We start from the raw sequence: 27,549 nt of genomic DNA, 5'->3' as shown, positions 1-27,549 counted from the left end.
AACACCGTATCTTGCACTCTGTTCTGTTACCCTAACACACTTATAGAGTACAATCTGCCTACAAAGAATGTAAGACAACACTTTTCACTGTACCTCGATACATGTGACTGTAACAAATGAAACCAAATCAAATCTCAGCTGTCAAGAGTGATTCATGGTTTGCTCAGACGGGCTGAAGGAAAGGTATTGGAAGCAGTATATTCATTTTCCTGCAGTAACATGTGGAGAGATCAGATTTATTCAGCCAGTTTCTGCGTATGCTCTCCAGGACTGAAGAGAAAGTTCTGGAGCTAAGAAACTTTAAAGACATTCAGTTACAACCAGCATTTCATGCACTGAGATCTCATTTGTGTGCTTTGCTGGTGCTGAGAAGAGTGCATATTGCAACACTGCTCCCCCAGTCCAGAGTCTCACCAGACAAGATGGGAGCCCCTCACCTTGCATTGTTTTCTCTGGAGCTGGGTTTGCTGTGCTGCTGGATATGGGATGATTCCTGGGACACGTAGCCTCCTGTTGCTGGTTTGGGTTCAACGTTTTCTCCAGGAAAATGCCTTTAACGTGCATTGTTAACCATAGCTCACTGGTTGCACACTCTACTCTCATGGTCACAGCTCAGGGTTCAACTCTCTCCCCAGAGCTTTGAACACAAACTCCAGCCTGATGTTCCTATGCAACAATAAAGACAGTGCTGTCCTTCAGGTTAATGTATTAAACCACGGCCCAATTTGACCAATCAGGTAGATGTAAAAGTTCCCATTCTATTAATTATAAGAATAGAGAAGTTTTTCTTATATTTGTTCACAGGATGTGAATGTCACTAGCTAGGCCAACATTAACTACCCATTTCTAATTGCTCAGAGAGCAGTTGAGAGTCAGTCACATAGCTGTGGGCCTGGAGTTACATTTCAGTCAGATCGGGTGAGGATGGCAGATTTCCTTTCCCAAGATGGGTTTTATGACAACCGGCAACAGTTTCATGGTTATCATTGGTCAGACCTTTGCGTAAAGAATTTGGTACATCACGTTGAAGTTGTACAGGACATTGATGAGACCTCTTCTGGAGTACTGTATGCAGTTCTGTCTCTCCGTTATGGAAAAGGATGTTATTGAGCCGGGGAGGGATCAGAAAAGATTTACCAGGATGTTGCCAAAATGGTGGCATGGAGTTACAAAAGTAGGCTGGATAGGCTGAGATATTTTTCACTGGAGTGTGGAAGGTTGAGGTGTGACACTATAAAGCCATGAGAGGCATAGAAATGGTGAATAACCAATCTCTTTTCCCCGAGGTGAGGGAGTTCAAACAAGAACATAGAACATAGAACACGACAGCACAGTACAGGCCCTTCGGCCCTCGATGTTGTGCCGACCTGTCATACCGATCTCAAGCCCATCTAACCTACACTATTCCATGTACATCCATATGCTTGTCCAATGATGACTTAAATGTACCTAAAGTTGGCGAATCTACTACCGTTGCAGGCAAAGCGTTCCATTCCCTTACGACTCTCTGAGTCAAGAAACTACCTCTGACATCTGTCCTATAGGGCACATTTCTAAGGTAAGAGGAGAAAGATTTAAGAAGGACATGAGGGACCACATTTTTATGTGTGGAGTGGTTTATGTGTGGAATGAACCTCCAGAGGAAGTGATAGATGTAGGTACAGTTACAACATTCAAAAGATATTTAGATAAATGCACAAATAGGAAAGGTTCGGAGGGAAATGGGCCGAATGCAGGAAGGTGGGACTGCTTTAGTTTGGGAACATGGTCAGTGTAGATTAGCTGGACCAAAGGGTCTGTTTCCATGCTGTATGACTCTATGACCCTATCAGATTGTTAATTCCAGACATTTTTTAATTGAATTCAAATGCTACCATCTGCCGCAGGATTCAAACCCGGGTCCCCAGAATGTGAGCTGAACTTCTGTACTAATACTCTAGCAATGATACCATAAGGACATTTCCAGCCTGACTTCACTTCAGTTTCCTGGCCTGTTCCTGTTTAATGTGGTCTGGAGGGATGGCATAATGAATGAGGAAACAAGTGATGGATCGATTAAGTAAAGAGTCATCTGACGTGAGGGGGTTGTATAAATATGAGGAGTTGGAGTCAATGGTGGTGAGGTGAGTTTTGTGCAGTATGGCTGTCTGAGATAAAGCTCTCACTCAAAGTGCTGACGTGGAGACTGTTCCAAAACAGTTCTCTTCTAATGTATGTTATAAGAGACATTTCTCCCCCAGACAATGCAACTAAACCAGATTGCTGTTTCTGGGACAAAAACAGAAGTTGCTGGAAAAGCTCAGCAAGTCTGGCAGCATCTGTGAAGAACAAGATCAGAGTTGATGTTTCACGTCCAGTGACCCTTCCTCAAAATTGATGGTAGCTGGGAAAACGTCAGCTCTTTTTCAAAAAAACAGGGATGGGGTTGGGATAGGGAGTAAATGAAAGGATAGAGCCCGAAGAGGGAGAAGAGCAGTTGGATAAACAAAGGAGTTGATAATGATCTGGGTGGGAGGGTTAATGAGGACTGTTAGTGACTAACAATAGGTAGTGTATAATAGCAGACTATGAGGTAACAAGGCCTGGTGTGTGGGGTGGGGGTCTGGGACATAGGCGAGTTCAGGCTCTTAAATTATTGAACTTGATATTGAGTCTGGAGGGCTGCAGAGTCCCAAAGCATAAAATGGGGTGTTTGTTCTTCCAGCTTGCGCTGGGCTTCTCTGGAAACACCGCAGCAAAACAGAGACAGAGATATTGGACAGGGAACAGGGTGGTGCTTTAACATGGCAGGCAACATGTAGCTTAGGGTCTCTTTTGCAAGCAGAATGTAGACGTTCTGCGAAGCAGTCACCAAGCCTACGCTTCATTTCCCCAGTGTACAGGAGACCACTTTGTGAGCAGCGAAAGCAGTAGATTAGAATCTGGGCAGTGCAGGTGAAGTATTGCTTTGCCTGGAAGGTATGTTTGAGCCCTTGGGTACTGGGGATGGAGGAGGTAAACAGGCAGATGTTGCACCTTTGCCTGTTACAGGGAAAGGTGCCATGGGCCCATGGAGGGGGTGTTGGAGGTGAAGGAAGTGTGGACCTGGGTGTCCCAGAGGGAACAGGCCCTGCGAAAGCGGGCAAGGGATGGGAGGGGTATACATGTCTTGTGGTGGCATCTTGCTGGAGGTGGAGGAAATGGCTTCTGATGATCTTCTGGATGTGGATGCTGGTGGGATGGTAGGTGAGGATAAGGGGAACCCTATCGCTGTTGCTGGAGGGAAGAGAAGGGGTGAGTGTGGAAGTGCGGGAAATGGTTCGGACCTGGTTGAGGGCCCTGTCGACAACGGAGGTGAGGAATCCTTGGTTGAGGGAGAAAGTACACATTTTGGAAGCTCCCTCGTCAAAATTAGCCTCATCTGAACATATGCGATGGAGACGGAGGAACTGAGAGAGTGGGATGGAGCCTTTACAGGAAGTGGAGTGTGAGGATGTATAGTCCAGGTATCTGTGGGAGTCAGGCAGGTTTGTGGTGGACATTAGTGGCCAGTCTATCCCCAGAAATGGAAACAAAGATGTTGAGGAAGGAAAGGGAGGAGTCAGAGATAGACCAAGGGAAAGTGAAGGCAGGGTAGAAATTGATGAATTTTTCCAATTTTTCCATGGCAAATATTTTGCTTATCCACAGTTTTAATAAACGGACCACCTGTAGATCGGTGTTGCACCTGATATGTCTAACTCCAGCAGAGCCTGGTCAGCTTTTTAGACTTACCCATAGCGCTGAACAACCCACTGAGTACTCTATGCATTGACAAAGGATTCAAGCTGTGAAATACATCAGTGCATAGGCCTTGCTCATCTTCATTAATGAGCTTTGTGATTCGCTGAGCGAGATGGTTGAGTAGGATGCTGCCACATTGGCTAGCGGACGTCGCAGTGGGAAGTTCTTTCTGAAGTATGGGTGAAAGAATCATGGGGACTATGTGCTCAGGCTCCTGCGTCATATCCTGGCTGGTGGGAGACTCTGGTTGGAGCTCATCCTTAGGAGGTCATCTCTTATTCAAGCCTAAAATGACTGCGGTATTAGATAATGATCACTTAACATATTCGAATGTTCGCATTCCCTCGTCCGATATTTTTACAGATGTTAATCACTTTCAGATAAATGCCTGTAGCACAACTGCAAAATTTGGCAATATTACACAAGTGCGTGAAATGTTTTGGAAACTAATATCGCGAATTATACTTGCTCAGCCAGAGTGTTCATTTATCTTCCCTAGTCTTCGTGAGACATTCAACATCACAGCGTTAATTGTTTAGGCTGACAAAACAAACGCTACAGAATGCTGTGGACTCAGTTGTGAAGGGTAACGTGGCTTATAGTGTTTGCATAGCAGTGCCAGGATAAAACAATTGGAAAGGAAATGGGAAGGAGGAAAGGATGGGAGCAATTAGCTGTGCTGGGGAATCACAGTTGAAGAGAAGGTCCTTAGAAAGAAAGAAGAGAGGTGACAAGATAGAGTACTGAAGCAGGTTTGACAAGATGAATGCATAGTGGCTGAAAAAAGTGCTGCCTGCAGTACAATGGGAAAAAGCTAGTGCTTTTGAAATTGAAGGAACTCGACTGGGCGGCACGGTGGCTCAGTGGTTAGCACTGCTGCCTCACAGCACCAGGGACCCAGGTTCGATTCCGGCCTTGGGTGTCTGTGTGGAGTTTGCACATTCCCTCGTGTCTGCGTGGATTTCCTCTGGGTGCTCCGGCTTCCTCCCACAGCCCAAAGATGTGCAGACTAGTTGGATTGGTCGTGCTAAATTGCTCGCAATGTTCAGGATGTGTAGCTTAGTAGGTTATAGGGGAAGTGGGTCTGGGTCGGATGCACTGATGTTCGGTGTGGCCTTGTTGGGCCGAAGGGCCTGTTTCCACACTGCAGGGCTTCTAATTCTAATTTAAGTACAACTCATGGAAATAGCATATGGCAATTTGGATTTGATGCATGAGATTCTCAAAGTTAGCGCAACAATCAATGCGGTCCAGCAAATATGGGTGATAGGAATACGACATGTGCTGAAGGAATAAACACAGACCATGTGTGTGGATGAGGTGAGGTTTGTGAAGGATACAGGCACTAGGGGGTGGGGGGGGGGAAACTCCAGCCGCATAATGATAAAAGCTAGAAATTGGATGGTGGATGGAAAATTGGGGTGGGGCAATAGTACTGAAGATTTGTGGTCCAGAACTTGCCATATCCCCTAGCCAAGCTGTTCCAATACAGTTACAACACATACATATGGCAACGCAAAAAATTGCACAGGTATAACCTGTACACAAAAAGCAGGACAAATCCAGCCCGGCCAATTACCACCCCATCAGTCTACTCTCGATCATCAGTAAAGTGAAGGAAGGTGTCATCAACAGCTATCAAACAGCACCTGCTCAGTGACAGAGATAATGGGAACTGCAGATGCTGGAGAATCCAAGATAACAAAATGTCACTGCATCCACTGTACCCGGTGCGGCTTCCTCTATATTGGGGAAACCAAGCGGAGGCTTGGGGACCGCTTTGCAGTACACCTCCGCTCAGTTCGCAACAAACAACTGCACCTCCCAGTCGCAAACCATTTCCACTCCCCCTCCCATTCTTTAGATGACATGCCCATCATGGGCCTCCTGCAGTGCCACAATGATGCCACCCGAAGGTTGCAGGAACAGCAACTCATATTCCGCTTGCGAACCCTGCAGCCTAATGGTATCAATGTGGACTGCACCAGTTTCAAAATCTCCCCATCCCCCACCGCATCCCTAAACCAGCCCAGTTTGTCCCCTCCCCCCACTGCACCACACAACCAGCTCTTTCCCTCTACCCATTGCATCCCAAAACCAGTCCAACCTGTCTCTGCCTCCCTAACCTGTTCTTCCTCTCACCCATTCCTTCCTCCCACCCCAAGCCGCACCCCCATCTACCTACTAACCTCATCCCACCTCCTTGACCTGTCCGTCTTCCCTGGACTGACCTATCCCCTCCCTACCTCCCCACCTATACTCTCCTCTCCACCTATCTTCTTTTCTCTCCATCTTCGGTCCGCCTCCTCCTCTCTCCCTATTTATTCCAGAACCCTCACCCCATCCCCCTCTCTGATGAAGGGTCTAGGCCCGAAACTTCAGCTTTTGTGCTCCTGAGATGCTGCTTGGCCTCCTGTGTTCATCCAGCTTCACATTTTGTTAACCTGCTCAGTGACTCCCAGTTTGGGTTCCTCCAGGGCCACTCAGCTCCTGACTTCATTACAGCACTTGGTTCAAATGTGGACTAAAGAACTGAATTCCAGAGGTGAGGTGAGAGTGACAGCCCTTGATATGAAGTCTGCATTTGACTGCGTGTAGCATCAAGGACCCCTAGCAAAACTGGAATCAACAGGATCAGGGGCAAACTATCCACTGTTTGAAGTCATACCTGGTTCATAGGAAGATGGTAATGGTTGTGGGAGGTCAATTATCTCAGCTCCAGGACATCTCTGCAGGAGTTCCTCAGGGTAGTGTCCTAGGCCCAACCATCTTCAACTGCTTCATCAATGACCTTCCCTCCATCATAAGGTCAGAAGTGGGGATGTTCGCTGATGATTGCACAATGTTCAGCACCATTCACAACCCCTCAGATACTGAAGCAGTCTGCGTTCACATGCCACAAGATCTGGACAATATCCAGGCTTGGGCTGACATGTGGCAAGTTTCATCCGTGCCACACAAATGTCTGGCAATGGACATCTCCAATAAGAGACAATCTACCCACCACCCTTTGACATTTAACAGTGTTACTAAACACAATGGCTACACAAGTAGGTGAGAGGCTTGGAATAGTATGCCGAGTAAAGGAACACTTGTTGCTGACCCTGTGTAACTCTGCCACCCTCTCTTTGTGTTCTTCTGTCATTCCTGGTTTCACATTCCCTTTGGACCACAACTCTCTGTTTCATATTCCCTTTGGACTATCACTCTCTGTTTCACATTCCCTTTTGATTGTCACTCCCTGTTTCACATTCCCTTTAGACTGTGAAGCCATGTTTCGTATTCGCAGGAACCTGTGATGCTCAATGTCAAAAAAATCTGTGTTGAGAAGGATGCTATTAAATTTCTTTAACCAGTTCCACTACTCAGTTTGATCAAGGCCGTTCCTTAATTCAAACTATGTCTCCTGATTCTGAACTACCCTTGTCTAACAAAAAATCTATTCACCTCCATATTGTTTTTATGCGCTCAATCTTGACAGATTTTTGAAGAGAGAAAGTTCTGGATGCCAGGGATCTTTGTGGAAACAATTACTTTTTAACCTGATCTAAAACTTAAAGCTTAAATTGGAGTAAGGGCAAGTTTGACGGTTTTAGGCAGGAACTTTCAGAAGTTGTCTGAGACTAGCTGCTCACAGGTAAAGTGAAGGTTGGAAAGTGGGAGGGTTTTAAAAACGAGAGTTCGGAGACAGTATGTTCCTGTTAGTGTGAAGGACAAGTCTGGTCGGTGTAGGGGATGCTGGATGACTAGAGAGGCTGAAATTCTTGTCAAGAAAGAGAGGAGACATGTGTCAGGTGCAGACAGCTGGGACTGAGTAAATCCCTAGAGGAGTCTGAAGGCGATGGGGGTAGACTTAAGAGGGAAATCAGAAGGGCAAAAAAAAATGGACATGGGTTAGCTTTGCCAAATAGGGTAAAGGAGAATCCAAAGGGATTCTACCAAAATATGAAGGACAAAAGAGTAGCCAGGGAGAAAATAGGACCCCTTAAAGACCAATGAGACCATCAATGTGCGCAACCACAAAAGGTGGGCGAGAAACTAAATGAATATTTTGCATCAGTATTTACTATGGTGAAGGACATGGGAAGCGAAGGGTACCTGAAGAAATAAATAGTGATGTCTTGAAAAGTGTCCTTATTGCAGAGGAGAAGGTGCTGGAGGTCTTTAAATACACAAAAGTAGATAAATCTCCAGGACCGGATCATGTGTATCTCAGATGGGGATCTAGGGAAGAGACTGCTGGGACCCTTGCTAAGCTATTTGTATCACTGACAGCCAGAGGTGAGGTACTGGAAGACTGAAGAGTGGCTAATGTGGAGTCATTATTTAGGAAAGTCTGTAAGGAAAAGTCATGGAACTATAGACCAGCGAACCTTACATCACTGGTGGGTAAGTTGTTGGAGGGGACTTTGAGGGACAGGGTTTATGTGCGTTTGGAAAGGCAAGGACTAATGAGGGATAGTCAAAATGGCTTTGTGTATGGGAACTCACGTTTCACTGACTTGAGTTCTTTAAAGAGGTGATAAAGGAAATTCATGAAGGCAGGGCGGAAGACATGGCCCAAATTGACTTCTGCAAAGCATTTGGCAAGATTCTACAACTTACACTGGTTGGCAAGGTTAGAGAACATGGAATCCAGGGGGAGATAGCTGAATGAATACAAAATTGGCTTGAAGGTAGAAGACTGAGGGTAGTGGTAGAGGTTTGCTTTTTGCACTGTGACCAGTGGTGTGCTGCAAGGATCGGTGCTGGCTCCACGGTTTTTATTATTTGTGTCAATGATTTGAGTGTGATGGATTGATTTATTGTTGCTACATGTACTGAAGTACAGTGAAAAGTTCTGTTTTGATTGCTGTACAGGCAGACCGTATCATACAAAGTGTATCAGAGTAGCAATACAGAGTGCAGAATACAATGTAACATCGATAACAAAGTGTGAAGCTGGATGAACACAGCAGGCCAAGCAGCATCTCAGGAGCACAAAAGCTGACATTTTGGGCCTAGACCTGGGTCTAGGCCCGAAACATCAGCTTTTGTGCTCCTGAGATGCTGCTTGGCCTGCTGTGTTCATCCAGCTTCACACTTTGTTGTCTTGGATTCTCCAGCATCTGCAGTCCCCATTATCTCTGCAGAATACAATGTTACAGCCACAGTGAAGGTGCAGAGAGAGAGAGAGCAGAATTAATATGTGAGAGGTCCATTCAAAACAGGATAACAGTGGGGAAGAAGCGGTTCTTGAATCTATTCTTACATGGTATTCATACTCACATAAGAGGAGTGGCTCATAAGTTCACAGGTGACACCAAAGTGGGTGGTGTAGTGGACAGTGAAGGAAGCTATCTCAGAGTACAATGGGACTGTGATCAAATGTGCCAGTGGGTCAATGGGCCAAGGAATGGCAGATGGAGTTTAAATTGGATAAATCTGAGGTGTTGCATTTTGGTAAGGCAAACCAGGGGAGCACTTATACTGTTAAGGGAAAGGTCCTGGGCCTGTGTTGCCAAACAAAGAGACCGAGGGGTGCAGGTACATAGTGTCTTGAAATTGGAGTCACAGGTAGACAGGGTGGTGAGGGAGGCGTTTAGCATGCTTGTTTTCATTGGTCAGTGCATTGAGTACAGGAGTTAGGACATCATATGGTGGCTGTACACGGCACTGGTGAGGCTACATTTAGAACATTGCATTCATTTCTAGTTTTTCTGTTATAAGAAAGATGTTGTGAAAGGGTTCAGAAAAGATTTACAAGGGTGTTGCCAGGGTTAGAGGGAAAGGCTGAATAGGTTCGGACTATTTTCCCTGGAGTTTTGGAGGCTGAGGGATGATCTTGTAGAAGTTTATAAAATTATGAAGGGCATGGATAAGTTGAATAGTCAAGGTCTTTACCCCAGGGTATGGAAGTCTAAAACTGCAGGGCATAGGCTTACGGTGAGAGGAGAAACATTTAAAAGGGACAACTTTTTCACGCAGCGGATGGTGTGTGTTCGGAATGAGCTGCCAGGGGAAGTGGTGGAGGCTGGTACAATTACAACATTTAAAAGGCATCTGATTGTGTACCTGAATAGGGAGGGTTTAGAGGGATATCAGCCAAATGCTGGCAAATAGGATTAGATTAATTTAGGGTATCTGGTCGGCATGGATGAGTTGGACTGAAGGATCGGTTTTCGTGCTTTGCAACACTGTGCTCTGTCTTCCACCAACAAGGCACAAGCCAGGAGTGTGATGGAATACTCCCCGTTTGCCTGGATGAGTGCTGCCCCAACAGCACTTAAGAAGCTCAGCAACATTCAGGATAAAGGAGCCCACTCAACTGGCACTACATCCTCAAGCATCCACTCCCTCCACCACCGCAGTGTGTATTGTCTACAAGGTGCAATTCAGGAATTCACCAAAGATCCCCAAATAGCACCTTCCAAACTCACCACTTTTCCCAGAATCAAGATCAAGGTCAGCAGAAACATGAGATCAACGCCGTCTGCGAATTTCCCTCCAGGAAATCATAACATCAGCCCATGAAGTAATCACCCAAATCACTACATTAATGGGCTTTAACTCAATGACGCTCAAGTGGGGAGAAGGCTTTGCACAGCCGTGATCAGAGCTCATCTACAGTATGTTGGTTTGTTTTGGGTAATCTACGTCAGAGGTGGGGGGTACAGTGTAGAGCCAGAGTTATGCCCAACCTTGAAGTGTTGTTATTAGGTCAATTTGTATTTCTTAAAATTCAACAGCGAGGATAATCTGATTCCTCTAGCCTAAGGTGGGGTAATGGAGGTATAGCATCAGAGCTTGGCTACCTGCAATTAGGAAGCATATTTCCAAAAGGGCTTGGGAAACCTAGGAACAGAAAGGGTGTGGATACCGAGTCAACTGAAACTTTAAAGATCAGCTGACTTTTATGAGGTCGGGGCACAAAAAGATATGAAGAAAGGTGGGGCACAAGAGTAGGTGAACACATCAGCCAGAATGAGAGTCCTATTCTTATGTAGGGCTGTGTGTTGTATACACTGTAGGGACAAGTGGCAGCGGGCACAGTACCAATGGAAGTGTGGATGTGAGCTTTGGAGCTGAAGAAAACTAATGAGGAAGAACCTTGCAAGATACCATGGTCAAAGCAGTTAGAAAATAAAGTGAATACTCACATTATGTATGACAAAGTTTTTGAGTTGGAGTACGATCATGATACTGTCTGGAAACATTTGGGAGCTGTGAGAAGTTACATTTAAAGAAGCACTCTGGGACGTTTCCTGCATGACAACAAGTAGTTGTTAATGTTAATGGATTTGTTGTTTGTTAGGTGAAGGAAGAAACTGTTTTAAATTGCTTGAATCTGCTGGCAAGGTGATTATAGGAATCCTCAAGGGACTGAAGAAAATTCTAAACCATTTTACGGCTGATTCCTAACAGTCCAGCAATGTCTTGCCGAGTATCAGCTAGCTGGCTACAACATTTCCTTTTATCCATCTTATTGTTAAAAAAATTGCTACTTGTGAATTCAAGACCAAGACCAAGCAAAACGCTAAACATTAGGGTAGTTTTTAGCTACAGCTTTATGCAAGTAAAAATCTTACACAACTAGTAAAATTCCCAACTCAAGTGTAAGCAACACCCAATTCTCATTGGCAATACAGAGTTCAAACTCATCATAATAGTGGGTGGGGAACATTACAATCTAGAGTAATTAAGAGCAATCAAGCAATAAAAGGTGTACTGCCAAATGAGTGTGGGGGCTGGGCTTCTTTTATTCATTCATGGGATGAGGACATCATTGGCTAGGCCAGCATTTATTGTCCATCCATAATTGCACGGGGGCAGCAAAGAGTCAACCATATTGCTGTGGGTCTGGAGTCACATGTAGGCCAGATCAGATAAGAATGGCAATAATCTTGCGTAAAGGACATTAGTGGACCCAGATGGTTTTCCCTGACAATCAACAACGGATTTGTGGTTATCATTAGACTGTTAATTTCAGATTTTGTTTATATATTGAAATCAAATTCCCATCATTTGCCGTGGTGGACCTGGAGCTCAGGGCTTTGTATCAATGCTGTCAGGGAGGGAATTCCAGGATGTTCACAGTGAGGGAACAGTGATATATTTCTAAGTCAGGATAGTGACTGGATGGAGAAGAGCTTGAAGGTGGTGATGTTCCCATATACCTTGTCCTTTGAGATGGTAGAGGTTGTGGGTTTGGAAGGTGCATTCAGCAAAGCCTTGAGGAATTGCTGCAGGGCATCTTGTAGATGGTAAATATTATAAGACCTCAAGACCATTTGCAATAGAAACAAGAGTGAGATACTCAGCCACTCAAACAATTCTAGCATTCAAAAGGATAAAGGCTGATAACCCTCAATTCCCCATAAAACTCACTTCCCTGACTGATCAGGAATCCGTATCTCGGCCTTAAATAAACACTCAACTCTGCACTCACAGATTTCTGTGGCAACGGGTTCTAAAGATTCACATCACTCTGAAGAAATTCTTCATCACCTCAGTCTTAAATTGGCACCCCTTATTCTGAGACTATGTCCTCTGGTGCTAGAATTTCCCATGAGTGGAAGCTTCTTCTCAGCTTTTGCCCTGTCAAGCCTATATGGCTTAAGAATCTGATATGTTTCAATGAGATCACCTCTCATTTTTCTAATCTCCAGTGAGTAGACTCCCAAAACGTTCAACTTTACTCATAAAACATTCCCTCCATACCACGAATCATCCTAGCGACCTGAAGTGCATCCAATGAAATGATATCATTTATTAAATAGGAGGACCAAAACTGCTCACAGTAATCCAGATGTGGTCTCACCAGCACCTTCTACATTTGCAATAAGACTTCATTACCCTTATACTTTGAAATAGGGGCCAGCATTCCATTAGCCTTCCTGATCACCCACTGCACTTGTGTGCTAGCTTTCTGTGTTTTGTGCACAAGTATCTCCATGTCCCTTTGTGTTGCAGCTTTCTGCAGCTTTTCTCCATTTAAATAATATTCTGGTCTTTTATTCTCCCTTCCAAAATGAACAATTTCACATCTTCCCACATCATACTCCATTTGCCAACTTATTGCCCATCAATATCTATCCTGACCTGTCAATATCTCTCTGTGAACTATTTGTATCCCTCTCACAAGCTGCCTTTCCACAACTTTTATGTTGTCTGCAAATTTGGCTACAGTATGTTCGCTTCTTCCTCCACATCGTTGACATATATTGTAAACATTTGCATTCCCAGCAATGATCCTTGGTTACATGTTGTCAACCAGAAAAAAGAACCCCTCATTCCCCACTCACTGTTTGCCGCCCAGCAGCCAATTATCTATCCATGTCAATATACTACGCCCAACACCGAGGGGTCTTACCTTATGACTTAATTTTTTGTGGGGTACCTTGTTGAACGCCTTCTGAAAGTCCAAATACTGGTTTCACTCTATTCACTCTGGTTGAGCATTCCTCAAAAGTCTCGAATAAGTTAGTCAGATGTGATCTTCTTTTCATGAAGCCATGCTGACTCTGCTTAATTAGATCATGATTTTCCAAATGTTTGGCTGTTACTTCTTTAATAATTGATTTCAACACTCTTCCAGCAATAGATGTTAGGCTAATTGGCCTGTACTTACCCACGTTTTGTCTCCGTCATTTTTGAATAGGGGTATCACATTAATTGGTTTCCAATCCTATGATACTTCTCCAAAATTCAAGGCTTTTTTTGGAAAATTACAAGCAATGCATCTACCATCTCCATAGCTACCTCTTTTAGGATTCCAGGATGCAAGCCATCAGGGTCATTAGTCCCATTAATTTGTCGAATACTACTTCTCGAGTGATGGTGATGGGGCTTAACACCTCCCCATATTGTTTCGTAACGGAGATAGTAGGAACTGCAGATGCTGGAGAATCTGAGATAACATGGTGTGAAGCTGGATGGACACAGCAGGCCAAGCAACATCAGAGCAGCAGGAAGGCTGATGTTTCGGGCCTAGAACCTCTTGACATCTTGTGTACATATCCTCTATTCATTGGGTAGAAACATTCAAATGGATGCTTGACAGAATGTAAACCTCGAAAATAAATTGACCAGAGCTCAGAAACACGGGCAGATCTCTTCAGATTGAATTGGATTAGCTTTATTGTGAGTTCAGTGGGAAGTTTACAATGTTGCCACTTAAGGTGCCATCTTAGTATAAGATATCTGGGTACCGATGCTTAAATATTTAGTATAAAATTGGAAAAATAATAAATAAGAAGGCCAGTGTAAGAATAAAAAAGGCAAATAAAAATAAAACTTGATTTGCAGTCCTTTCTTTCCAATCCATTCTAGCATCGAGCCTTCACACCATACTGGGTTTCAAAACTTGAGGCCTTTGTTTCAACAAGGGTCCTGCCTCCCCACAACGGCCACCCAGTCTGAGACTTAGCTCCCTATGACAGCCTTCCAGCCTGGGAGTCACCTCCCTGTATTGGCCTTCCGGCCTGGGAGTCACCTCCCTGTATTGGCCTTCCAGCCTGGGAGTCACGTCCCTGCGATGGCCTTCCGGCCTGGGAGTCACCTCCCTGTGACGGCCTTCCAGCCTGGGAGTCCTCATTAGGTAGCTGACTTCTTTAAATGTGGAAGGTAAACGAGAAGGGTGGCCAAGCAAAGAGATCCCTTACACTTCAGCTAAAAAACAGGCTGTTGCAGAGACATGTTTTCAGGATGAGCAAGGTTGAGACCTGACTATTGACGAGCCAAATTTGTGTCCAATTGGCAAGCTCTCCATGAATCCCATGTGATCTAACTTTACGAATTAGTCTACTTTGTGGAACCTTATCAAAGCTTTTACTAAAACCCATGAATGAATCCTTCTGTGCTGAAAGGGTCAGAATTATTAATAATTAAAAAGTGAGAATATTAGATGAATTGAATATTTGAAGGTGGGAGCCATTGTGCTCCTGCATATTACCTGGATTCATTTTGCTGATAGTTTGCTATATTAAACTGAGCAGCTGTGGTTGCAGCTGCAAAACATTGAAAAGCATAATTGGTCAACTGTAAACATGCCAAGTTAGCTGAATTATTCAGTGTTGTCCTGAATTTATGGCAATGCAATTAGAATAAACATCAACGATTTCTGTCTGTTAAAATAAGACACAAAATGTGACTCCACATTATGGAGTGCTATATTGTAAATCATACTAAGAGATGTTGACAGTTCTGAATGACATCGTAAACCACAACAGTAGTGGAAGCAGTGTGCCCTTATTGCAGGGAAAACGAAAATTAGGGTCAACAGATAGTGTTATGTAAATGACAGTCTAAAACCTATTGCATGCAGTGAGTACAAAATGATGAATAAATAAGAACAAACAGGCACAGAGCAGGGCTGCTGCATCCAATCTATTCCCTGACGTCAAATCTAATTGAACAAGTCCAAAGAGTTCTATTTTTAACTCAGTCAGATTTCCAATCAGTCCTCATTTCCTGCATCTTAAAAATTCTTCATGGAGTTATAATGGAAATCTTGTTTCCTTGTGACGCTCAAAACTAAAATCAAATGGTGGTCATTTTAAAAGGAACAGCTTCCCCTATTGATCTGTTATAAAATTGTCAAAGTATCACCAGAAAACCCAGCAAACTCAAGAGCAGACCACGCCGGGCTCAATTATATATCACCCCATTTAAAGCGACAGGCTTGATCCAATCATTTGTATGTTGAGTGATTGGATTCCATCTGGTAAGCCAACCTTCGTGCAATACGTATGGCAGGGTACAGTGAAGAAAGTAACACTATAAAATCACCGCATTATAGAAAAAAATGTTAGGATATGAGCAAACAAGTGCTACACAGTAAAGTTTAAATGCTCAGTCTAAAATTTGGATATGGGCTCACTGTATTTTCAGCTCAGCCTTTTGAAGTTTTCAGTCTACCGTAGCATCTCACACATCTGGAGCATGGGCAGGAGGCTGAGTGCAGTCTGAAAACAGTGGCCCATCAGTCTTAAAACGCCAGAGTGGCATTCGAAAGTTTTAAAGAGAGGCTGGGCAGAACCCACAACTGGTAACCCTTGAATTCACTCATTAAGCTCAGTCAGGAGAATAGAGGGATAGATCTGTGCGATCTCATCCTCTGGTGAACAGTCACATTGCTAGCCTGTCTGAAACAAAAACAGTCATTGCTGGATAAATGCAGTAGGTCTGGAATCATCACTGGGAAAGCCCGGTCAATATTTCGAGCCCCTCACGTGTCTCCCAACATTCTCAATCAGTGCTTCCTCACATGGAGGTGCTACCCACTAAACCGGGGTCAGTTCCTGAGGACATGGCTCCTCGTCATCACTCTCAACTTCCTCAGCATCAAATTTCAGGCTGCATGTTTGGCGTGTTTGAGCAGAAAAATATACAAGGGCAGGGATACGGGCAGGGAAAAGTTAGAGGGCAGATGATGGGTAAAGTAAGAGGTACTCATTGAGTCCTGCCACAGTTTTGGTCACAAGCACCCTCTATTTCATTGATGCAAGGACTTACAGTGGCGCCTGCTCCCCTCCAGTCTCATGTTACTACCTGTGGTTCTGTGCCATCTTGTCCAACAGAGAAGGATGTGGGTCACTGTGAGCATGTCTGTTCACTGCCAAATAGCCAGCAGCATGTTGCATGCGGTTGGGAGGGCCCTTGCATTTGGATATGAAGCTATGAACATTAGATCAGTCCCGATTGATCGAGAATGTTGGGAGATATGTGCGGGGCTGTGACACATCTAGCAACGTGGGAAGGCTAGTGATACAATGGAAAAGATATGACATATGCCCTTGGTGCATTTGTTTGAAGTCTTTGAACATCTCCAATCGCTGCAGCTAGGTCCTCGGGTTACATTGATTGTCACAGTTATCAAGTCCCATTGCTTTTGGAACCACAGTTTGAGAGTCCCCTGTGGATAGTGGCCCTCCCTTGCCCTGTTTGCCACCTGTACCAACCCACCAGCGTTGGATCTTAGTCAGCTGGTAAATTAGAACTCAAGACCACTTTCCCGTGTGATGGAGTTTAACTCTTTTTTCCCTTATTCACTCATGAGCATTGGCCTGCACTTCTTACCCATCATAACTGACTTGGAGATGGTGGTGGCCGTGTGTTACCTTATTGAACCACTGCAGTCCTTGGGACACAGGAGCACCCACAGTGATGTTAAGGAGGGAGTTTTGCCCAGAGACAGTGAATGAATGGAGATATGGTTCTAAATCAGGATGGTGCATGGTTTGAAGAGGAAGATCCAGGTATTGGTATTTCCATGCGTCTGCACACAGAGGTGGTTTAAGTCATGCAATGGATTGGAATCAGTTGTCAAAGGAGCCTTGAAGAGAGTATTGACTAAACCGACACATTGCTCATACTATATCCCCAGTCCGGTCTATTCCCTTTATAAAATATTTTTAAATTAATCTTTTTGGATATTGACAACCTTCAGGGCACGTGGGACTTAAGCCAGGATCTTTAGGAACACCACCTTTGTGGCACAAGCTGCCAACAGCTTAAACCTTATTATACTGACAAATCCCTTCCTTTTCTTTAAATAGAACATTTAAAGGCATATATAAAACCATTGAACAGAAACTAATGAAAAATAAACAGAACAACCTTTCTTTCCATATCCTATACTGCAATAATCTTCTGAAAAATAATCAATTTTTAAAAATTGGTTCTAATGCGTCACTGCAGGTTCTTTATTCTCTGCTCTTTAATTTTCTCCCCAACCCTCCCCGCCAATCAGAAAATATTTCCAAACGATTGAAGGGAAAAGAGTTTTTTACCCATATTCTTAGCATAATATTTCACACTTTCCCATTATGCAAAATGTCCCTATTCAAGGGCTTCAAGCACTTTCTTAGGGGAAGCATTTCTCTTTGTTAGACAGTATTGCAGTTGGTGACTTGGATCAATCTACTTTATTTTAGAAGCCTCCCTTCTTTCCAACAGTTCCTTCACACTAGCAAGATTAATTCTCTACTTATTCTGTGCAGCAACTGTTTGCCAAATGAATATTGTTCCAAAGAGAATGGTTATGCACATAGCATTCTCTGAGCAACTTTTCCTCAAACTGCCCTTGTGTAAGGTTTCCTTCAGGATACTAGATTAGTGCCAAGTGCATTGTTGCCACTTGTGCTAGTGTTTCAGCAGCTAAAGTATTTTAATTACCCTCTTTCTTCTCTTGACTTCCTCGGCCAATGGGCAACATCTATTATTCTTTTCAGCCAAAATATATTAGACCCTGCCATTCTCGAATATCTATCCAGATGATTGGCAACTGAAACATCATTACAGAGGACTAGCCTCATATCTTGTGGATCACACAAGGCTGTAAACTTGGATTTGCATTTTTCTGAATTTAGTTTCTTTGATATTCTATTTGCTATCAAGACTTCCTTAGAAGTGACATGATTCATCATAGTACTAAGTTCCAATACATTATAACTGCATTAGGTTTAGTTTGAGTGTTCAGTCAGATTTACTGTCTAATTAGACATAGAGTTGTAGAGATATACAGCATGGAAACAGACCCTTCGATCCAACTCCAGCTAGAAGCCAACTAGATATCCTAAATAAATCCATTTCTTTCCTGGGTGCGAAACCTTTTTTTCTGTGAGATCCTGGCTCAGTTTATCAGGATGTGATTAACACTTCACAAAATCATTAATCCAAGCTCACGACTGACTTACTCTGCTTAATGTCCAACCCTATATATGCCCCCAAATTCTGATATTCAATCTTAAAAACCATTTTCATTTTATCGATTGTACTTGCTGAGATTCATTGAATGTCTGCAAAGAAAATCATGAACATGCATCATAAAGTTTCCTGCCAGTTTCAGTAGAAAATGATTGGATCTGTTTTAAGCTAAATGCAATAAATACAGAAGATGCCAGAGAAGCTCAGCAGATCTGGCAGCATTTGTGGAGAGATCAATGGCATTAACATTTCAACTCTGATAAGACCTCAGTTCCTTGTGCTTCAATTTACTCCAGTATTTTCTATTTTTATTTCAAATTTCCTGCCACTTCAGTATTTTGCTTTTATTTAAGATGGTTATGACCAATTTTCAGCAAAACAGATCTGGGAAATAACATACTCTTGTTGCATAACACAGTGTGTAAGCTCACTTGCTTAATTTCCATTGCTTTTCTTCAATATCACTTGCTTCTTTATTTAATTCTCTTTGCAATGTTCATCCTGAGTACTGTGTGCCGTGTTGATCTCCTCACCGTTGAGGATGTGTAACAAAGATTCACTGGACTTGCTCCCAGGGTGGTCCAGTGAAGAGAGAAAGGAGAAACTGAGCCTGCATTCTGTAGAATTTTGAAGAAACGGAAATGAATTCATTGAAACCTACTAAATACTCAAATGAATAGACTCAATAGATGTGGTAAAATGTTTCTCCTGGTTGGGGAGTCCAGAATAAGGGGACTTCAAGATAAGGCTGAAGCCATTTAGAACCTAGAATTGAGAATTCATTGGAATTCTCTGCTTGGGTGCTTTGGAAACTTAGTCTTTGAGTCTGATTAAAATAGCGATCAATGGATAACTAAACACCAATGACATAAAAAGATATGGAGATAGCATGGGAAAAGGAACTGAAGTGGTTGAGCAGTCATGATTGCATTGAGTGCGGAGCAAATTTAGTGGGCTGAATGGCCTACTCATGCACCAAATACTCCTACATTCCTTTAAGCCCACATCTTGTGGCACACTAGTGTACCTATCCCTGGACCGGGAGGCCTGGGTTCAGGTCCCACCTGCTCCAGAGGTGTGCCATAACACTTCTGAATAAGTTGATTGGAAAAATAGGATAAATTAACAAAAAGGCATCTTTGAAGTATTGGTTATGGATTAATCAGCCATGGCAAACCCTGCACCTGCTTACATCATTATCCAGTTTGCATCCCTTGGCTCTGTTGAGTTCTGTGACTAAAACTGAAATATCAAAACATAAAAATCAAAGCCTATGCTGTGTAATTTAACATAGTGTATGCTCTGAGAAAGAAAGCAAAAAAGATTTATGTTCATAAATAATCGTTCTCTATCTCAGGACCTCATGAAACAGTCTCATGACTAAGAGCTCAACAAAAATATATCTCCCTTTGATTATTCTATTTGCATTCCAGCTGTGTGTCTTCAGACATGTTTGCGCATCAAAAATCTATATAAATGAAAATTGCTGTTTGTGAAAATTACACCACAGGAAGCTTTTTGCTTCTCATGCCTGTGGTGACTCTAACTTAAAGAGCTACGTGTTCAGTACAAATACTAAGGAAACAATACACAGGACCTTGGTATGATGGAAGAACATCCTGCTGTGCAGTGTTGGTCAGGAACAACCTTAGGCCTTAACCAGGCCGAGGGATTTTAGCTGCAAGCTTGGGTTAGGGAAGCTGGGCTGTTTTTCTTGATCAGCAGGAAGTTGCCCCCGGGAGATGCGATAATTTCAAATTTGGACAAGGTACAACAACACAAAGCTGTTAGTTGATGGTCCAAGAATGAGGGGACACCGATTTAAGGCAATGGACAAGAGTTACAGGGGATTTATAGAATTAAAGAATTATTACAGAGCAGAAAGTGGCCAATCTCAGAAGTACTATTCCAACATTGCTACCCACAACCTTGAAGAGACTTCCTTCTCAAATAACGATCTTATTCTCTCTCAGACTTTTTGAGTGAAACTGCCTCTGTCACACCCTCGGGAAGTATGTTCCAGGCCCTAACCACTCCCTGCGTGAAAAGGTTTTCTCTTCATGTCACCATTGTTCCTAGGTCAGGCAAGTTCCAGCCTGGCTTTACAATACTGTGCTGAAGCAATGAGAGTGAGAAGCAAGCTGGCAGAAGAGATTTCCATGGAATAAAAGAAATCAGTTGGCTCTGACCTGGAATTCATTGCCTACAAGGGATCGAAGGGAGCAATGGAAGTGAAAACAATCAATAATTTGCAGAGGAAATGGAATAGGCTGAAATTTGCAGCACTGTTGGGATGGAATTAGTGATATTACTGACAAAATTGCTGTACAAGGAGATGGCAGGGGCTCAAGCAATTGAAAGGCATCTTTTTATGTTGTACTGATGCTGGGGTTGGCACAGTGGCTCAGTAGTTAGCACTGCTACCTCACAGCTCTGGGGGTCTGGGTTCAATTCCAACCTCGGGAAACCATTGTGTGGAGTTTGCACATTCTCCCCATGTCCACATGAGAGTCTGCCCATGGTCCTAAAATGTGTAGGTTAGGTGGATCTGTCATGCTAGATTGCTGCTGAAGTGTCCTGCAGGTTAGATGGATTGGCCATGGAAGCTGTGGGGCTGCAGGGGAACGGGCCTGTGTGGGATGCTCTTCTGAGAGAAGGTGTGGATCCAATCGACCAAATAACCTGCTTCCACACTGAATGGATTCAAGTGCCACAAGAAGGGAAATTCATCTTGACTTTGTTCAGGAAATCAGTAAACTAAAATATCTCTGTCTAGGTATGTATTAATGAGGAAAGGTAATAATTTCAAATCTGAGCTAACATAGTAAAGGCCCTGAGGAGTCATAATTAATGGAACACAATGGAGTTAATGGCTGACTGACCAGTTATATTAACCAAGTGTGTGTATGTTCAGGACAGACCAGGTATTGATCAACGGAATTACAACTTCAGGTCAGCATCTGCTGCACAGCCCCATTTATCTTGAAATTCTCTTCTTCAAAAGAGAATGTTACTCGTGGTCTGTATATTCAACCCATAGCATCAATATTGACTTGAAATTTAGTGAGTGAAACGTTAGCTTGCAATCATTTTAATGCCTTGGAGCAATTTAGCCATTATTTTAACAGAGGCTCTAAAATAGTGGACAGCATAAAATCATACATGTGAAGTGTACTTATTTTAAGGCCATGAGAGTTTATGTGTCATCTAAATACTACAATAAAAAAATTGCTGGATTCGCTGCAGTTGACATTCAGCCAATGTGCTCTTAAACTGTTTGCACAGTTACAATGAATTGCATAGTTCTATTTTAATGGAGTTGAATCATTTATTTGTATTTCTGTTAATGTAATGATTAAAATGCTATAAGCCCCACAAAGTCTGTGCAGTTTGATTTTGTGCTAATGTTACTAATTTGATGAAGCTGAAGATTTAAACCTCAGGAATTTCTCATTAATCACGGTGTCACAGTGTAGTATTACCCAGAACATTTGAATGCGCTTAATTTACGTTCTGGAACAATTTCAGTTCAGATCTGGAGTTGGCTCCAATCCCACATCTGCCCAGCCAACCTCATCTCACTCCTCTACCTTCCCCTTCACATTCCTCAGGTTTTAGAGTGGGTGTTAGTTCGGTCTTGGAAATATTTACAGATGGACACAAATTTCATTTATATAGTGCCTTTAATGCAGCATAACATCACAAAGAACTTCACAGGATCAGAATCAACCAATCAAATTACACAGTGAATGGCAGCACCCTTAAGAGTATTGATATGTAGAGGGATCTGGCTGTGCAGGGGGCAGCTCAGGTAGATCAGGCAGTAAGAAAAGGCCTATGGCATACTTGCCTTCATTGGAAGGGACATTGAGTGTAAACATAGACAAGTTATGCTGCAGCTTTATAGAACTTCATTTAGGCCACACTTGGAATATTGTGTACAGTTCTGGTCGCTAAACTACAAGAAGAATATGGATGCTTTGGAGAAGGCACTGGAAAGTTTTATCAAGATGTTGCCTGGTATGGGGGGTTTTATCTATGAATAAAGGTTGGATAGAATGGGTTGGTTTTCACTGGAATACACAAGGTTGAGGGATGACCTGGTAGAAGTTTATAAGATTGTGAATGGCATGGATAGAGTTTAAAGTATGAGGCCTTTTCCCAGGGGGAAGGGATCAATTACTAGGGGACACAGGCTCAAAGTTTGGGGAGAGTTTAAAAGAGATGTGCAAGGCATGTTTTTCACACAAAGGATGGCGAGTACCTGGAACACACTGCCAGAGGAGGTGGTGGAAAAAGAAAAAATAGCAGCAGTCAAGCAACAACTGGACGAATACATGACTAGGAAGGGAATCGAGGGAGGCAGATCCTGTAAGTGAAGGCAGTTTTAGGATGGAAGGGCAAAATGTGCCGGCACAAACTTGAAGGGCAGAAGGGCCTGTTCCTGTGCTGTATTGTTCTTTGATCAATGATGAATGGCCATGGATCTGAAGGAGGAGTTATGAAAACAGGCCAGCATCACTTGATCAAGAAAGGTGTAAGAAGTGTGGTAAAGAAAGAGAAGTGGTGAGGTTGACAGGTTTGGAGCAAGAAATTCAGAGCTTTGTTCCAAATTGTTGAAGACATGAGTAAGGGATGTGGGAGATGCACAAGAGATGTGAATTGAAGAAATGCAGAGTCTCTACAGGCAAATGGTTGTGCCAAATCTTAAATCAAGCAAATGAAAATTGAGTAGACAGAAAAATGACAAATTGTTACGATAGTGGTGAATATGGATTATCAATGTTAACTTTCATCATTGTTATATTTATTGTTAGACCTGAAACCTTTCCTGGACTAAACTTCTTTCTAAAATCAAAAGGACAAATTCAGATCTAAAACGGTTGCTGTGATCACCTGACCACAGATAAGGCAAGTCCAAAAGACCAATGTGAAATGAATGAAATTGTCTGCATTGTACTTGCCATTTTATCAACAGGTATTGAATTAGGATTAGGACAGTTGTATCTGCTGCTTTAATTCATCCTCATACGGTAATTTCAATACCTACCATTTCGCCAGCTTGGAAATACAATGCTGCTAGACTTGGGGATATACGAATGAATAACATTACAGTAGATGTTTCTGAGCAGCAGCACAGAGAGAATGAAAATCGACTTTGTAACCACAAGAGCTGGAAATGTATCTTTCTCTCTCCTTCTTTTAGCGTCAGTACAATAATGAATTGGAAAATCCAACTACTGTTGTTGAGACCACAAAGATTTTGACACATTTTGATAACTACTGAGGATAGCAGTCAACAAATGAGCAACTGTGGTATGAGGTTAAATATCTAACACCTCAAAAAGTCTCCAATGACTTTGAACGTGTATAGCCTTTAACTCTTCCTCCAGACACCCTCTCATTTTTGAAATTGTTACTTGTGTTTGATTTTGCATTTTATTACTTTTTCACAGGTCATAAAATTCCTCTTTCCATCATTCAAGAAAACCTTATAATGACGTTCTTCATTTCAATTCCATTGATGACTTTTCTAATTAGTTGCGTGATGTCGCTGCGTGCTACAAATAAATTAAATATATGGTTGCAACTGACCAAAAGGCATCTAAAAAGAATTGGGCCAAATTACACTTCCTCACCTGGTGGTGAGAAATAGTTTGGGGACTCTGCCAGTACATTCCTAAAGATGAAGGACAGCATTAGATTGTGGGAAAAATATATTGTTCCTCTGAAAACTATTTGTGCAAAAATATTTTCTTTTGCCTTTAACATTAAAAGTGCTAAGATGCCAGTGTTTGATATTTATGTTTCCATGCAGTAGGAGAAAATAACTAATGAGAACATAAAAGTCTTTTTCTTGCAATAATTAAAAGAACAATGAGCAAATTACTGCAGATGGGACTGCTTGCTCTTTCAAATCCGGCTGTGAGACAAACTATTGTTCTGCCATTCTCACGTTCCAATCACTTAATCTGAACGATTAACATCTTGAACCCTGCACCCCACCACCTCCACACCACACCACCCCCACCCCTCCCAAATATAGCTGCCCCCTCCACACTTTACTTCAGCTCTGACGAAGAGCCGCCTTGACTCGAAACGACTGCCTGCTCTCTCTCTCTGGATGCTGTGATCTCCAGCATTTGTTGTTTTCAAATATAAGGATTAGTTAGGTACTTTGTATGTATGATTCTGCCTGAAGGCCAATAAAGCAGAAATTGCAAAACAGGTGGCCAAAATCATAAAGTCAAGCAAATTGAAATTGAGTAGACAGAAAAATGACAGAAGTTACATTTGTTATGATAGTGATAAATATGGATGATCAAATTATAATTTCCATTATTGCTATATTCATTGTTATACCAGAAATCCTTCCTTGATGAAGCTTTATTCTAAACAACAGGACAAGCCTAGGCCTAAAATGGCTGCCATGATCACCTGACCACAGATGAGGCAAGTCCAGGAGATTGGTGTGAGGTAGAATCTAGTGGGAGAAACCCAGAGCAGTGAAACAAATGAATCAAAACTGGAGCAGCAGTGATTTGAACTAGGATTTCAAAACAGATTAAGAGGATGAAAGAGAATTCATAGAAATGGAACCGTACAGCACAGGTGTTATCGTTGCTGTTTAGTGTAGACACAAAGTCAAAAAGCTTGCCAATGGTTTGGCAGCTCTCCATCATGTCAAGGGGGTTAGCCCTTCTTCACATGGTGCTAGCGCAGGAAGCCAAGGGTAGGCTCCAATTAGGAGTGTGGACGTGGCCAATCAGCCATTCTGATTGCTCAGAATCAGGGCCCTTAGAGGGAAGGTGATGCCCTGCTGCAGCCCCACCCCCAGCCAGCACTACATGCCCCATGAACCATGATGCCAATTTCCCCTTGTCTGCAATGCCTGGGGCAATTGTGAGGGGCCTCACAGGGGCACTCTGTGCCGGCAGTGCTGATCCGGGGGCACAACGGGCTCTTTACAAAACTGGGCGCTAGAGATGCTGGTCCATTTAGAATATATGGCAATGCTGAGAGGTTCTGGGCACTATTACAGTAAGATAGGTAGCTAACGAGGCAAGTTTGACAGGGTTTGGCAGGAGTTCTCACTGCACCTCACGGAGAGAAACCCTACAATGGAAATTGACCTTTAGTCAAAAAATGAAGAAGATTCAGCTGTACATTTTTCATTAAAATGTGCACTGAAAAGGAAATGAAAAGCATTTACTATGAATGGCCAATTTGGGGAGGTGGTGGTGGGGTGGGGCGGTGAGGTTCAAATAGGTGGAAACACATTAAAGAGCAGTGATCACCTTTTATCTAACTGCATTACTAAGGAAATTGAATCCAGAGTAATTACTTATCCAATAGTTTATTGATTTATATGACTTCTCTACTGTCTGTCCACAATCAAACATATGTCAATATTAGGCCAACAGACTTTTGAACCAAACATTCGAATGCTGCCAATAAAAATTATATCTACATCAAATGATCGGAGGTGTCATTAATTGGCTACATGCAAGTCATCCCCAGGTCAAGAAGCATTGACACAATGTGAAGGAGGCTTTCCCTTTAGAATCTCGTACAAAGCGAGCTGCTGTGTTGAATAAACTTGTTCCACACTGGGTAGGTTAAAAGTAAAATGAGCGGGCAGTTCCCTTGGCACTGAAGCTCAGACAGCAGGGTATCAGATGCTACACTCACTGCTCTCCACTAGGAGGGGCATTACAATTAGCTTTGGTGGTCTCAGAGACAGAAACCAGGAGCTCTGCTCATGTTTACATCCGACGACCTTGCAATTGCAAAATGAGGACAAAACAACGTCGGAAATGACGTTTCCCTAAAAGCAGGGTCGAGAGCATAATCTCTACTTTAAAATCACCAATTGGGTCAAGAGTCCTTTCCCACTCTCTGGGTGCTTCAGAGGGTTTTTACATTGTCGTGCCTGGGAGCATAATTGGAATTCTGCGTTTTTTTTTACTTCTATGAAAGCAAAAACTCAATTGGCTTCACCAATGCCAAACAGACTGAGAGCAGACTGTGAATCTTCATTACAGTGTTCGACGCCAACCCTCAAGTATCTTCGGAAATTTCCGAAGAGAATCTGAGCACTGAAGGTGCAAAGTCAATTTCCTGGCAGAGTCGAGATTATGTTCTCCATCGAGATTGGAACGGATGGCGAGTTTGGGCTCAGCTCTCAGCATCTGTGGCTCAGTGGACGGCACTTTTGCTCTAAGTGGCGAGGTGATAGTTTTGCACTCTTGTTTTCCCTGGCTGCATAAATTGAGGCTACAATTCCAGTGCTACGTTGAGGAAGTTCTGCACTATTTCAGGTATCTTCTTTCAGGTGAATATGACTCAACGGCACCATTTGAAAGAAGAGCAGCAGAGTTATCCCAGGATCCATCTTCCTTCCAACAATGTCACAGGTTATCTGGTCTTTGCTGTCTCATTTTCTACATTATAGCATTCTGCAGCCTTGTACAACATTACAAGCTGTCTGAAATCAACTGCATTTGATTAAAAGCCACTCTTCCTTTCAGATTATTGCCAGCTAGCACAGCATTAATCATGATCCTCAATGCGACAAAGGCCAGTGAGGATTGGTCATAGCTGATAGGGTTATAAAGCCATTTATGGACCAGAAGGAAGCCATTCAGCTCATTGAGTCCCTGTCAGTTCTACATGGAGCAATCCTTTCAGTCCCGTTCACTTGCTTAATCTCCGCAGCCCTGTAAATTTTCCTGGGAGTCAACCCAAGGAAAGCAATGGTCCCAAACGGTGACCCCGGCTGAGCTCTCAGATCCCGTGTGGGCCAACTGGTGGAGGTATTCATCAACATCTTCAACATCTCCCTCCTTCAAGCTGAAGTCCCCACCTGCTTCAAGAAGACCACCATAATACCTGTACCCAAGAAAACACATGCCATGTGCCTTAATGACTACTGCCAAATGGCTCTGGCTTCAATAATCACAAAGTGCTTTGGGATGCTGGTCATGGCCCACATCAACTCCAGTCACCCAGCCTGCCTCGATCCCTTACAACTTTCAAACCGACGTAACAGGTCCACAGGGGATGCCATATCTCCAGCACTGCACTCATCCCTGGAAC

General features: G+C 43.1%; 1 protein-coding gene across 1 annotated transcript in view; it reads right to left on the bottom strand.

Annotated features, from left to right (window-relative positions):
- The window catches only part of dgkza (diacylglycerol kinase, zeta a), a 616,491-nt gene that overhangs the window by 526,181 nt on the left and 62,761 nt on the right, over positions 1-27,549 (bottom strand). The gene's annotated exons all lie outside the window — the stretch shown is intronic.

This window comes from Stegostoma tigrinum, chromosome 17, assembly GCF_030684315.1.
Source record: "Stegostoma tigrinum isolate sSteTig4 chromosome 17, sSteTig4.hap1, whole genome shotgun sequence".
Lineage (NCBI taxonomy): Eukaryota > Metazoa > Chordata > Chondrichthyes > Orectolobiformes > Stegostomatidae > Stegostoma > Stegostoma tigrinum.
This window is presented reverse-complemented; position numbering and strand designations above follow the sequence as displayed.